We start from the raw sequence: 12,217 nt of genomic DNA, 5'->3' as shown, positions 1-12,217 counted from the left end.
TGAAAAATTCTATAATTAAAGCTAAACAAAGAAATAATTTTCCTATTTGAGTAATAGCAGCTAATACTTCCTGAAAAATGTGTATGTTCCTGGCTCCAGACTAAATCCTTTGGATGCATCATCACATATATTCCTTAGGGGAAAGTCGTAAGATTCTTCTAGTGTCCCCTTACATGCAAGAAGAAAGTTTCAACTGCATAAAAGTTGTGAATTAAGTTTTATATGGATCCAAATGAAGACTATAGTCCAAGAGACAAACTATCAGATAGCGCTAAGGAACTGCTCTGAAGAGGTAGATGGTGGTCAGTATCTAGGTGATTTTAGTGAAGAGGGGATGCCTGTAATCAAGCACACATTTTTGCAGAAGGTGCTGCTAATCACAAGGCTGCTGTTGTTAGTCACGAGGAGATGTTGCTGTTGATGATTTTAGTGCTTTTCTAGATATGGGGAGATGCAGGCTCATAAAATTTTCTGAAAATATCTAAGTGTCTGAAGGCCTTAGGTATTTTCCCAGAGCATAGAGTGCCTCATTTCTGTTCTCCATCCTGAACTCCTTTCCCCCTAAGAGGAAGCAACTGTAGTGGCTTGTGACTTCATTCTTGTAGAGCCAGATGGCGAACAACAATTTTTAGTTGGCAAAAAAAGAAACCTCAAAGATTTAAGTTGCCCCAAAAGTGTCTTCTTACAAAATGGCAGAATTAGAATTTAGAACCCCGTGTCTGTTTCCACAGCCCACATGCATAACCAGACCTTATTGTCTAATTGTGTGTTAAAGTACTTTATTCCAGCAAGAGTTGTTGCTATGCCTTGTTTTCCACTTGACCTGTCTTGAATTGGGAGTAGCATGTGACTTTTTCCTATTACCAGCAAATTTTGTAGGACCCCTTTATCTCCTTAATTTCTGCTTTATGCAAATAATGATTTAGTTAATGCATAGATATTTATAACTATTGTATTCTATTATGCATTGTATATTTTAACATAGAGTGTCTTTCTTTTGTTGGTAGGAAAATCCAATCCCTGCTTCCTTGTTATTTAATTTGTCTGATATATATTGCTCATGCCTTCATTTTGTTTAGCTTTTTTGAATAACTATGTTAGTCTTTCTTTTTCTACATCTCTTCTTTTTAAGATATCAGTTGTTAATTTAATTACCACAGGGAAGCTGGCTATGTCTTGAAATTGTAGTGGAGCAAAATTTCCTGGCAATTTTGGTATACTCATTTTCAAGAGTTTGCAGTTTCTTTTTTCTTTTTTCGATTTTTTTTTTCTATTCCTGACTAATTCCAGTGCGTGGCTTACAAAGGCAATTTGAGGAGTTGAAGAATGCATTTTAGGTAAAAGAAATTCTTTGAATGGTAGACACTTTTGTAGTGTTATCAACACAAAAGCAGTAACATATAATCTTGCTTCTAAGATTATGGCATAGTGAGAAGTTTTTATGCTATTATTCATTGCTTTTGAAATGTTGGCTCATGTATTTCAAACAATACTTGGTACCGGTTTCTGAGATTTCAGTGTGCTATATCCACAACAGAGTTGTCAAATACCAACTTGCTGAATATGTTAGGAAGCGTGTCAAAATATACTACTATTAGGCTACATCCAATAAAACTGTAAAAATAACCTACAACCTTTTTATTAACAATAGCTTTGATCAATTCTAAGTAAGATTATTATATTTCATTGAACATTTATTCAAATGTAGTCAACATACATAGTCTAAATTTATCAAGGGGCAAAAAACATGCATTTATATCCTTAGATTGCAAATAAATTTAATAGAGGATGTATTTTTCATTAACTGAGCACTTTTGCATTTTCTCTGTATTACATTATTTTGCCTTTGCTTGTAGATGCCTTTGATATTAAATATTAATATGAAATTCAGCAGCTAAGATAAGGAAAATATAGGAATGGGAAACAGAATATCAAAAGTTTAGTTGTTTTATTTTTCTTTTTGTCTGAAGTATTTAATGTCATGGGTAGATATATAGATGAATTAGTGAAATCAGTACTAAAGCTAATTTAAAAAAAAGAAAATCCATTGTTACTACATAATAAACATCAATAGAATGCACAGATGAATAAACTTTTATTCTGGAAGGTTAGGTGTTCCCACATGGTTAGATTGCTCTTAATATTGTTATACAGCTAAAGATGATATCTCCAAAGACACCTTGCCAAAAGTGGCATTAACCAATTTGCACTTGGTATGTAGGCATTTGGCCATATCCATAGAAAGTAATAGATTTACAAGTGTTCTTATTGATCTGCAAATTCAACAGCCTAGTGATAATTCATATTAGGGCTAATAAAGAACATCTAGTTTTTTGGCTGTCAGTAGGAGCAAAACTCCATGTGCTCAACTTCTACCTTTAAAAACAACTTTATAATTCATCAAAGTCATACTTTCAAACTACAAATGCCTTTTTAGGATCTTAATTTGTTTCATAAAACATTATATTGTATTTCATCTACATAAAACATAATTTATTTCATTTTTCATCATTTATAAATCTTATATAATTATCTTGATATTCAAATTGTTTGAAGGCCTATTTTCCTTTAATATTTGTAAAGTAAGTAAGATTATTACATTCCATTGAACATTATAGTTCTTATAATTCTATAAATGTGAACAAATGAAAAAATTGAAATAGTCAAACAAGGTCTGAAATATAAGAATCCTATATAATTCAATTTTTTTCCTTTTGGTAACTTAGCTTGTTGAATTATATTGTATTTTAGGTCAGAGAGGAAATCAGAATACTTAATGGTGTGTGAGAAAAGTTATTCTAAGCTATGTGTGATGAAATGGAGAAATAGATGTAAAGATAGGTAGAGATAGATCAGAGGGGGAAAAAGGAATTAGATTAAGTTTGCCAGAGTAAGTGATTTAGTAATCCAAACACCAAAAAGTACACCAAAAATATTTTTCCATATGGACATTAAAGAAGGCTCAACAACATTCATATTAAATGAAATGACTAGAGTGGAGTTTTTACCTGATTATCAGTTGTTACTTAAGAGTCAGTTAAAACGTTCTTATGTCTTCAGTATCCAAAAATGATGATAAAGTGACGTCTCAAACTAGGATACTGATGAGTAAAACCAAATGTTGAAATAAACATGAGTAATGAGAACAGAGAGATAATCTATTTCCAAATGTTGGAGATCAGGACTTTCATAAGTAAGAACATTAAAATTGTTCTATATAGTCTGTACTTAAAAATACACAATAGAAGACAGAAGTTTTCTCTTTAAGTTGTTGGTTTTTGAGGGGGCCTGAAAATCTATGACCCTAGAGGAATTCTACTTTAAGTTATTTTTCTGCAATAGCATCTGAGCAAGGCAGTGCCTGAGTTGCCCTATCTAGTGATGCAACGTATAGTTTATTGTATCATCTCTCCTAGATATTTATATTATCATATATGTTTGATACTATTCTAGAAAGTCAGGAAAGAGGGCTACATGGAATCAAATGAAGTATTTAAAGTAAGTCGTTCTGATTTATTGAGAATAATTTTTATGCATAGTAAAGTGATCATTGAACCAGAATTACCAAACTCTTACTAACAAAACATTTTGCATTAATCCAGAATTTCTTTTTTTCCCTGCTGAAAATATTTTTCAGTTCTGTGACAATCATTTTACAGAATCCTTTGTAAAATTTTAAAGTTATTCTAAGAATAGGATTCTAAGTATTTAAGAAAATATTTGACATTGTAGAAACCAATGTGCAATGGCATGAGAGAAAATTGTTACAATTTTCAGGAGATGAAAGAAAAAGATTGATTAAAATGGGTAAATAGGAAAAAAGTACTCCAAAAAATCTTTAGATCCTGTTGATTTTAATATGATATATTTAAGAAGCACATTCATAACAATTTCCAGAAATTGTATGTATAAAATATTAGCACATAATAAAGAAACATCAACAAAGCAAGGAGGTAGATTTTAGAAAGGCACTCAGTAATAAATCATAGTCATCATCTAATTTGTTCAAAACAATTATTTGAAAAACAGTAGGAAAACGAAAGTGCTTTGTCTTATCCTCAAATGATAGTATAAACTAAAACTTAAAAAGTAAAGGACTTTATAAGTCATAATTCTCTGATCAATACCAATTAATTTTCTTGCTAATATATACTGCTTAACACAGATACTATTCTAATTTCCTATTATTTCTAAAGAGCAAGTGAAATTCTCTTCCAGCACATATGGTATTGCATTTAAAATTTTAGTTATAAATCTAGGTAGAGATCTGCATTCAGTATTTCAAAGAGAGCAGTTTATTATAAATTAATCACCAAATAGATAACTGGGAATAAGGTATTTTCTAAATGAATACAGGTTATTGATAAACATTATGCCAGTTTCTGTTCATATTTAACAAATTTAGCTTTGGAATGAAGCTTTTCCTGCATAAAATACCCCATCAAGTCTGTATTACCACATATATATAGGTGTATTTAATTTCAATACAGTCTTTAGGATATTAGATAATATGATTATGTAAATAAGACTAAGCTATGATAATTACAAGTTAAGCCTTTGTAAGAAAATGTATTATATACCTAAATACACACTTCTTTTAAGGTAGCTCTAAGTATTTTAAATAGTAAATGTTAAAAACAATTAAATATTGATAATTAATCATTCTTGGGTGCTTACTATATCCTAAGTACAGACTAACTGATTAAAGAATTCTTTTTGATTATATCACATTTTTTTCCAGAAAAAAATTACAGACTATTGTATCTTTTATTTAATGTGTTTCCATAATATGATTATAGTGCTTTTAAAATACATAAAGTTACATTTAATTAATTCTGTGGTTTTCAACTTCATATAGGACTGAGAAAACACTGATTGTTACCCTTTTTTACCCCTTGTCTGAAATGCAAGGAAGCCATCTAGTGTTTGCAGGAATAATTTTTACCTTCCAAAGTAATTAAATGAGAAAATAAGGGAGTCATACTTTCAATTCTAAACTCTGCTTTGTAGTCTTCTGTGGGAAATTTATGAATTTAATTTTTAGCCACAGTTAATAGGTCTGGTAATTCAAAAATAAATATAGAAAATAAATAAATAAATACAAATCACACTGTAAGTTAATCATCTGAATGTTCTAAAAAGCATATATGCAGCTTAATGCTATTTCAACTGAGTCAATATACAGAATAAATGTCTTTAAATGTGTATTTCAATATTTTCCACTTCAGTCTGTTTCATAAATCTATCAAAATAATTGTTTACAAAATATGCAATTTCTAACCTCTTAGATTACAAAAAAGTAAAAATAAATCAATTATATTAATATTTTACCTAAAAGAAATTATATTCTGAAATTCCTGATGCTAGCACTAGACATGTTTGAGATTAAATTGCCCATTCACTGTCTTTTGGAAGGAACACACTGTGACACAGGAAAAGACAGTGTCAGAGGGAGAACTAAGGTTTCCTGAGTCACAGGTCTGCATTCCTTTTACATCAACAGTTCCCACCATGCTCAAAACAAAACAAGACAAACATGAGACATTTCACTTCTAACTGAATATTTCATTCTATATTTTCTCCTTATTGCAATGATTTATATCAGTGTATAGTTTTGCTATGTTATATACTTTGGATTGTACCACTCCAAGCCAATTTAAATTGTCCAATACAGAAGTCAGGTCAAGCTTTGTTCTTACCATTTTTTCACCACGTACCTTGAAGAGCTTGAAAACTTATTTGCACAGTCTGTTTCAAACAAAAGAAAGCAGATGGTTTTGAGATGACTGAATTCTCAAATTGCTAATAATAAAGAACCAAGTGGTCATGATTTTCATGGTAGTCATTGCAATATTCATTTTCCAATTTTCAGCAATAAGAAACTATTAAAGAAAATATAAAATGATATCTATGATATTTGTGTAAATTAGTATTTCTCCTTGTGTTTTCTGAGTTAAGTACCATGGCTCAATTATTCAGCTCACATCCATCCAGAGGAATTCTTTCCATCTGTTTGAATCCATTTTAAACAGGATCATTTAAGAAAATGAACTTATAATAACATATGGTAACTAAATTCAGTATGGCTTTTCCACTGCATTGATCAACTTAGAGAAATTCTCTTATGCAAATACAAATGTTCACAAGCCAAAGTTTTTCCTCTAGCGTAGCTGTTGTTCAGAAGATGAGAAGGAAAATTATACTTTTCAGAAGGTGTCAGTTGCATATGTTACTCTCAGTCCTATTTGGTGGCCTGGGATTGTATCACGTATATGGTGTATGTTTCCCTTGAGGAATACAAGGGATTTTGGTTATTGATTTTTAAAGTACTTTGAAGTTTACTGTTTAAAGTTGCATTTATATTTATGTTAAACAGATTCAAACTTGTTGGTTAGACAGAAGACTGACTGTCTAAATTTAATAACTTTATAAGTTCAGACAGTTCTGTACAGGGAGAAAAATGATGAAATAACCTTCTAATCAAGTAATGTAGTGCCCAGGCTTGTTTGACTTGACTTTCTAGCTCAATAATGCCTTTAGTTGAAACTCTGTAATTCACAGTGTTAGAATATTTTGCAATTCATGATGGAACACTTTGTTGTATCATTGAAATTTTAACAAACAGGTTAGAGTCTCTCTCTTTTGTTTAGTTTGCTCTCATTTTACTTTCTTGGGAAGACTTTAATATTATGAAATGTTAATGAAAGGAAATAGCAAAATAAAGTTAGGTATATCTTACCTATGCCAAAACATACCTATGTACAAATACAGGTATCTGTTATTCCAGGACAGTTTCTAAGTATTCTCCATATTACTCTTCATGCACACAGATCTCTTTTATACAAACTTTACCCCTAAATTCCGATGTTCCTTATAATCTCTGTGCTACCCACCTTCACTGAACCTTTCTCTACTGTTCAAACCAGGAAGCCATAGAAAACTCTGAAACATCTAGATGAAACTTGAAAAGTGAGGTAACTTGGTAATTTATGCAAAGAATTAAAACATGATGAATGCTGTGAAGAAAGACAATAAATGAAGCACAGGGTGACAGTTGATTCATAATGGGCACTATGGAAAAATCCAGGATTCGTAAAATTTATGGTTATTTTCATTACTTTATTGCTGAGTTTTGTCTGTCTTTTTCACTGAAAATCAAAGACCATGAGAACAAGAGATTATGTGCACCATTCACCATTGTATATCCAGTTCCTAAAAAAAATGTATATAATTATATTTGAATTATCAGTTCTCCTGACCCACCCCCCACACTCCTGCCTCTCCTATTTCCATTTTTGTACAATAAACTAATGACTGATACAGTGTTGCTCAGCAGAATTTTAGTATCTTATTTTTTTAAATATTTTCTTCTGTTTTGGTCTATTAAATGTTGAAATCACTAAATAGCTCTTTTATTAAAGCAATAACTGAGGCAATCTTTTCATAAATCCTGGGACAAAGAGAGAGAGAGAAAGAAAAGAGGGGAAGAGAGAATAATTTATTTACTATCTTGAAATCATATTGATCTTAAGTAATATCCAAAATAACTTGGAAGGAATTTAATATTGAGGCAAAAAATCCCACCCTATACTATTAAAGAATAAAATTCCCCAGACAGAAAAAACTCAAACTTAATATTGAATTACTGTTAAAAATTCAACATTAAAGATTAAATAAATATTAAAATTCTTTAATCTCTTTTCTTTGGTCCTATCTCATTTTCTGTCTCATATTTATCTTTGACTATATGTTTCTTTGGCAGTTTTAATTAGCATTTTTTAGTGTGTTATAAACAAACCTTGTTTAAATTATTATCTATGAGAAATAATTTCTGTATCCTTACCTTGAATATAAATGATTTAGCTGAATTTAAGTACCTCAAATTGTATAGTGCCAGGCTTTGCTATTGTTTTTGTCAAATATACCCTCCAAATTCGAGATATATATGTACTATTGATGTATTCATTATAGCTATATAATATAATGCTTACTAATAAGCCTTTTCCTAGTTTAAGGTAAGTTAGTAGAAAGACTACCTCATTTCATGTCTTTTTAAATCATATTAGCTTAAATATGGACTTGGGAAATACTGTTAGAACAGATACATTTTTTATGGAATATATCTATAAGGAAGTTGCAAAAAGACAATGAATATGCAAACCTATACATTGAGAGTGTCCTTCAGAATATAGTTATTTCTTTCTTCTGGAGAATAATGGGTAACCTTGTTTGCAGTTCAGATATTAATGTGTTTCACTGTTATAATATATTGTGATTCAGAGATGACATTTTGTTAGCATGATTGGGACATGGAAATGTCCTTAGTTTTTTTTTTTCTCTCTCTAAATCTAATAAATCAGAACAATAATAATTAGACATTTTCCATCCAAATAGGTCTTAAAAGGATGAATCAATGAGAATTAACCCCCAAATTAAAGACATTTCCCATGTGCATATATCCCTTCAACATTTTATCTTTTTTATTAGAATGTAATATAAATTTTTTTTTAAATTTACTTTGTAAATTATTTGAAGTTACTTAAAGGAAGGAATTTTTTAATCCTGTTTCTATACCTAAAATGTAGTAGGTGCCTAGTACAGTTTAGATGCTTAATAAATACTTACTGAAATAATGAATCAGTGACTTACCTTCTAATATAATGACTTAAGATTTGAGAGATCATTATGTCATTAGCATCTTGCTTCAAACGTACAGGATATAAAAAGCAAATGGTTATGAAGAGGAATAATTATAAATGATATAGGTGAAGAACGGGAGTATACTCCTGCTGTGATTGCTACACTTATCCTTTTCATACGGTATCTGAGCTATAACTCTACTTCTCTGTGTTTCACTAGCTATTCAAGATGGGGCCTACATAACTGATAGTCTTCCAAAAAGAAACATTAACACCATATTTGTATATGTCTTATTCATGTTTAGAAGTGTATATCTGACCCATCAGTTTATATATCCTGGGACCAAAGACATTGGATATTAAAGGAGAGTGCTGGGAAATAGTCATCACTGCTACAATTTATTTTTTTTCTCTAATATGTGCAATATAACTTCTCTAAAGTTTTTAAAGTTTCTATTTTGCATGCTCAATTAAATTGAAATGTTTGAATAGGCTTTTTAGGGATTGAATTTGCAGTCAGTTAACATTTACTGAGTGCCAAATATTGTCAGGCATGGTTCCAGCTTCTAGGCATATATTAATAAGACAATTACCATTCTTTGCATGCACTTTACACTATCATGGAAAAAGTGAAGTAGGCTGCCAGTAAATAAACCAATCAGCAACATGATTAAATGTTTGTTTATTTTTATTCTTTTTAACAAAAGCCTAGACGGAAAGTTATAACCTTGAAAAAATTAATCAATATTTGAATTATACTTGTCTACAACTTGACTTTAGATTTGGCAATGGAGCACAAGGAAATTTTAGTTCAAACCTAAAAGAATGCATTGCAATAGCATGGTAGAATGTCTATAGAATATTTACTAAATATGTATTATATATTAAATTATGTACATATATACACCAAATATGTATATATGTAAATAGATATATAGATATATATTGTGTGCAGAATACTTCATAGATGTTATAGGTTTAGTTCCAAACCACTGCATTAAAGGAAATATCACAGTAAAGTGAGTAACACAATTTTTTTCATTTCCCTTTCCATATAAAAGCTATGTTTATAGGATAGTGTAGTCTATTAAGTGTGCAATAGCATACGTCTCAGGAAACAATGTACATACCTTAATTTAAAATACTTTATTGCTTAAAAATGCTATCAGCTGAGCCTTCAGAGAGTTGTAATCTTTTTCTGGTGAACGGCCTTACCTTGATGTTGAGGACTGTTGACTGCTCAGGGTGGTGGTTCTTGAAGGCTGGGGTGACTATGGCAATTTTTAAAAATGTGACAATGAAGTTTGCCACATCAATTGACTCTTTAACTTGAACACTTAGAAGCCATTGTAGGGTTGTTAATTGGCCTAATTTCAATATTGTTGTATCTCAGAAACTGGGGAGGCCCTAGAAGAGGGAGGTAGATAAGGGACTGACTGGTGGTGGTGAAGTCAGGACACATGCATTCATCAGTTAAATTTGCCATCTCATATACATGTGGTTCTTGGCCTCCTTAAATAATTACAACAGTAATATCACAGATCACTGATAATGGATTACCATAAAAATAGCATAATTATTAAAAAGTTTGAAATATTGCAAGAATTACCAAAATGTGGCACAGAGATAGGAAGTAAGCAAATACTGTTGGAAAAATGACACCTATGGACTTGCTCCAAGCAGGGTTGCCACAGAACTTCAATTTATAAACAATACAATATCTGTGAAGTGCAAAAAGCAAAGCACACTAAAATGAGGTATGCCTATGTGCATTTATATGTAAGTATATAAATAATTCTATACTTATATATGTAAATATTATAATTATATATTTATATATTAAATATTTAACGTATATTACAGAGTACACACTGCTTTGGGGAATTTTTATTGAGCTTCTTAAGTATAATGTCAGAAAAAATATTAATAGAAAGTTAATAAATTATTATTTATAAGAAAAAACAATATTTTCACATTCCCCATCTGTAGATTGTTTTAGTGCATAAGTATATAATTTTTAATTTAACAGGATCTCAAGTTGAACTGTAACAGTGTATTATTCTCTTCTGTATTTCATGAAAATACAAGTAAAAATTGGAGAAATTCCACAGGCAAGTTGTTACAATAATAATCAACTTGCTATGTGTAAGATTCATTTACAGAAATTTCCTTCCCTTGACCTTCAGAATTTCATGGTTATTTTACAAATGAAGAGCATATTTAGAAAGGAAATCTACAGATGCCTCAAATAAATGAATAATAAATTAAAAGAAACAACTCTGCTCCTTACTAAAACTTACCAAAGCAGCATTTTAGGTTTTTGCTGTTCACTGTAGTCTGAGTTCGTGAAACACAGCTATTTGGTGGAGGTGTATTGAATAATAAAAGAAGTCACTGCAAAGTCAGTGAGAGGAATATTTTGAAAGCTCTTTTCATGAAATATATATTTAAGTTTTTTTAGACCTTTCTTAAGAGCTAAGGAATAAAAAATACAGCATGCCATAGTCAGCAACATACTCAAAAGACGAAATTGTGTCTATCAAAACAATTTCTACAATGCTGTAGATACTTTTGAAGGAAATAACACTGAAATCAGTTGAAGGTGAATCTGATAGATGCATGCCATTAGGTTTTTGACACTGAAATGGATAAATGCAATAAAATCAATAGTGAGAAATGACAAGAAAGCAAAATACTGACAAAGGCTAGGACCTCTTAAACAGTTTTCTTCAGAACCATAATTTAATCTTATATTGTCTCTTCAAATTTTATTGCTTAATGGTATTCTTTTATAAATAAATTATTTTAAAAGAGATTTCACTTTTTAATGTCTATATCCAGAGAGTTTTTCTCACTGTTCTTGAAAATTACAAAGACAGTAGGTATGATTATAAAGGTATGTTAGCTAATTAATTTTAGAAGACATCATTAAATAGCATAATTGGATAGCCTTGTGGCTTATCTTAAGATTTTATTAAAACATTTCTAAGACTTAAAAAATAAAGAAAATGTACAAAGAGTGAATAAATACTAAGGCAAAATGAAGTAAGAGATTGGATCTATTTAAATCTAGAATCTACCCAAATCCCTGAAGTAAAAAAGAAAAGAAAGAGAGAAAGAAAGGAAGAAAACTAAATAAATATAGGAAGGGAATAAATACCATCTAGAGGCCAGAAATTATTGGGGAACTCTTGGTAGATAGAAAGCAGATAAAAGTAGAAGGAACCAAGGAGCAATCAATACACTGCAGGAAGGCCAGAGTGAAAATGACAGATTCAGAGAAATGCCTACCCTTCTTCAGCACATAGAAAAGCCACACACACAAAGCAGTTATAACCATCAAGGGGATTACAGACTTGCACCCCAGCAAGAGAAGAGCAACCCCCCTACCCCGAAGTATCTGACCTAGGCTAAATTCGCAGGCTAACACTCTTGAGAAAGTGGGAAGGCTTTGTAGCGTGGCTGAGGGTATGTAAGTAAAATGGAAAAGTGTTTGAGAACTTTACAACACTGAGCAGCAGGGCAGAAAGAAACAATCCAAGGGGAGAGAAACACTAATATCCTTCATCACCAAAACA

The 12,217-nt window shown here is 30.8% G+C and overlaps 1 long non-coding RNA gene across 1 annotated transcript in view; it reads left to right on the top strand.

The window, feature by feature from the left end:
• LOC140685887 (uncharacterized) overlaps positions 1–12,217 on the top strand; it is a 359,629-nt gene that overhangs the window by 336,144 nt on the left and 11,268 nt on the right. The gene's annotated exons all lie outside the window — the stretch shown is intronic.

This window comes from Vicugna pacos, chromosome 2 (assembly GCF_048564905.1).
Source record: "Vicugna pacos chromosome 2, VicPac4, whole genome shotgun sequence".
NCBI classification, from domain to species: domain Eukaryota; kingdom Metazoa; phylum Chordata; class Mammalia; order Artiodactyla; family Camelidae; genus Vicugna; species Vicugna pacos.
Note: the sequence above shows the minus strand (reverse complement) of the source record. Positions and strands in the feature narration are given on the sequence as shown.